Here is a 3,737-nt window from a genome sequence, read left to right as displayed (position 1 = left end):
TGTGTGTGTGTGTGTGTGTGTGTGTGTGTGTGTGTGTGTGTGTGTGTGTGTGTGTTTATGTGTGTGTGTGTGTGTGTGTGTGTTTATGTGTGAAAAAGAAGAACAAAAATGCTACATTCTTAAAATTAGGTACATTTGAATTTCTTTATATAGATACATTTAAAGGAAAATGTTTTTGTTTTACATGTTTCGGTTTTTGAAAGACCTTACCAAAAATATATACTAAAATGGAATATGTAGAGAGAAAAGTTATTAATAAAATTATTAAAATAAACGTTCATAGTGTACTTTCTTTTGTCCTGCAAGAGCACGTGGCGATTTCCTTTAATTTTCGTAGCAATACTAGTGGCACTGTCTGTGATGGCAAATTACTACTCTCTGTGATGGTAAATTAAGTAGTGTGGTGAAGACTGTTTTCTATAGGCGTGACTGGAGCAGTCGGAGAACTTGATTTACTTAATTACATGCTCGGGATGCAAACGGCAATATATTGGACACACAAAAAACAGTATACGTCAGAGGATGACAGTGCGCAAATCTCAAATTAGAATTCCGGAATACAGGAAAATACCTGTCAGCCAACACATAGATGAATGTACATCCAACAAATTTCCCAAATTCACAACTTTTCCATTATACAAATTCAAAGACAATGCTGGCCAAAATGAACGCATTAGCACGAAACTATTATTATTACTGCTACTAGTTAATCGACTGCTCCAGCCACTCCTATAGAAAACAGTATTGACCACACTACTTAATTTGCCATCACAGACAATGCCACTAGTAATGCCACGAAAATTAAAGGAAATTACCACTTGCTCTTGCAGGAAAAAAGGAAGTATTTTATGAACATTTATTTTAATAATTTTATTAATGACATTTTCTCTACATATTCCATTTTTGTATATATTTTTGATAAGGTTTTTCAAAAACTGAAACATGCAAAAGAAAAGCATTTTTCTTTTAATGTATTTATATAAAGAAATTCAAATGTACCTAATTTTATAAAAAAAGTAGCATCTTCATTATTCTTTTTTATAAGTATCTACTTACTCGTGCGGCTGTGTGGTAAGTAGCTTGCTTACGAACCACATGGTTCCGGGTTCCATCCCACTGCGTGGCACCTTGGGCAAGTGACTTCTACTATAGCCTCGGGCCGACCAAAGTCTTGTGAGTGGATTTGGTAGACGGAAACTGAAAGAAGCCCGTCGTATATATGTATATATATATATGTATGTGTGTGTGTATGTTTGTGTGACTGTGTTTGTCCCCCCAACATCGCTTGACAACCGATGCTGGTGTGTTTACGTCTCTGTAACCTAGTGGTTCTGCAAAAGAGACTGATAGAATAAGTACTAGGCTTCCAAAGAATAAGTCCCTGGGGTCGATTTGCTCGACTGAAAAAGGCGGTGTTCCAGCATGGCCACAGTCAAATGACTGAAACAAGTAAACGAGTAAAAGAATATATATATATATATATATACATATATAAACTATGTATATGTGTCTTTGTGTTTTAATCGCATCGTAGATGTAAGCAAGCATCACCATTATACAAGCGTGGTCATTCATTTTCAGCATATTGTGAAAGCAGTCTCGGTTAAGGGGAAATATTAACTTGCTTGGAAACAGGTGAGGTTTTGTGACAGGAAGTGTATCCAGCCGTAGAAAATCTACCTCAACGAATACCGTCTTAACCATACAAGCATGCGAAATTTAAATGTTAAATAAGTGGTGGCGGTGGTGGCGATCATGATGATGTAACACTGGACTAACATTTAAGTACGAAAGTAAACGCTAATACATTCAATGTGACTGTAATCATATTGAATGAAGGCGCGTGGCTTAATGGTTAGGGGAATGGTTAGGGCAAAAATGATGTAACCCTGCGACGGACCGGCGTTCCGTTCATGTGGGGAATATATGTGCATTGAAACCGGTAAACTGGCCCTCATGAGGAAACATCATTTTTTTCTATGCTTATATTGAAGAAAAACAAACTTTGAATAGTGATTAAATTCACCTAACAAAGGCAAGGGAGAAAACCATCAACATCGGTAGAAAGACGTTGCTGCACTGAAATCTTAATTAAAATTAGTAATATGATAAGGGAACCGAATAGTGTAATCCTAATTAGACAAGAGTGACAGTTCCAGATGTTTTGATAACATTAGACATCTTCACATTATCTTTTTTCCTTCTTAGATTTGGTTTTGTTATATGGAATTCTATCTCCTAAAAAATTCTTAACACTTGAAATTTTTTATACAAGCATTTATATTTTAACTTCATAAATAAGAATTTTGATTTCCGTCCACATGGGTTGAAGTTCAGTCCCAATGTACAGCATCTTGGGCAAGTGTCTTCTGTTGTGACCTAGGATCAACCAACGATTGGATTTGGCTGATGAAAACCGAAAGGAACCCATCCTATGCATACATGTGTGTATGTGTGCGTGTGTGTATGTGTTTGTGTGTGTACGTGTATGTGTGAGCACATGCGTGTGTATGTGTGATGTATGTGTTTGTGTGTCCTCGTCTTGACATTGTGTAATCGTCGTAAACGAGTGCCACCACTACACAACCGGTGCTAACTGCACACATGCCAATCACATCTTCTACATTCCTCTTACCTTGGTAGTCGTCTAACCAAACACTTTTGTACACTATTTCTTCACCATCCTGTGGACACTCTATGAAGCCTCTCCAGACTTTTTGACAATATCCTTTAATTCTTAAATGATATAAAGAATAAAATATTTTGAATGGTACAACAATGCACCATAATACAAAAAATGGACTATATACATGTAATTTAGTTATCTATCGTCCGATGATATTACGGAATACAATTCCTTCTTCAGATATTCTTAGATAGAGTCGCTGCTATAATCTGTTTTCCAATGGCTTTTCTTTTTTCGGAAGCGTCTCAGTAGTGGTCTCACGAAGCTTCTTCTGGAATTCCTCATGAGAAATGCGTGAAGTCGGCTATGTCTCAATCTCGTGTGTGTTGGTACATCTGTAGCGCTGCTTCTAAGTTATGTATTATACGTGCAGCTTTCTTCATTCTTTAACATTCCATTTCTAACAGAGCTCCCTAATTTTACTTATTTTACGTTCAAACCTTCCTTCCGTCTCATAGCGTCTCACACTTCAAGGTTGCAGACATATCTATCACCACCCTCCCTATATCTCTTATCTTACCATCTACCTCACATTCGCGCTAGTATCCATCCTATTACATCTACGTCTTCCCCACACACACATACAATTATACAGGCACAAACTTCTCACACCCTTCCAGCTTACGCTACTATACTTCTGCATTTTCCTACTTCTATACATACGCATACACGTATACTCACTCCTCCATAAGCCCGCTTCCAGACACCGATACACTCCTACACTTGCACATACACACCCACTCTTTCTCAATCCTCACCTCCTTCATAGAACTACCTTCTTCCTACTTGGTTCCTAACCTCTCGTTCCCGGTTTTCCATGAGTCACATACTTATTCTTTCTCACTCCCGCGTGCATCTTTTGTTACCTCTGATGAAGGACGGACTTCTGAAACGTTAAAGCACTTTTTTTCCCCATTAAAACGTAAAGATGAAACCGCATTTCTTAAACCTTAGCCCGCCGATGCTGCTGTCTTTTTTTAATTATCTATTGTCTTCATATATGCACACATACACTACTCACTCTGTGTCTCACTTAACACCCCCCATATAA

The 3,737-nt window shown here is 37.6% G+C and overlaps 1 protein-coding gene across 3 annotated transcripts in view; it reads left to right on the top strand.

Annotated features, from left to right (window-relative positions):
- Positions 1 to 3,737, top strand: part of LOC128247021 (leucine-rich repeat and coiled-coil domain-containing protein 1-like) — a 797,355-nt gene that overhangs the window by 505,276 nt on the left and 288,342 nt on the right. The window lies entirely within an intron of this gene.

This window comes from Octopus bimaculoides, chromosome 1, assembly GCF_001194135.2.
Source record: "Octopus bimaculoides isolate UCB-OBI-ISO-001 chromosome 1, ASM119413v2, whole genome shotgun sequence".
Taxonomy (NCBI): domain Eukaryota; kingdom Metazoa; phylum Mollusca; class Cephalopoda; order Octopoda; family Octopodidae; genus Octopus; species Octopus bimaculoides.
Note: the sequence above shows the minus strand (reverse complement) of the source record. Positions and strands in the feature narration are given on the sequence as shown.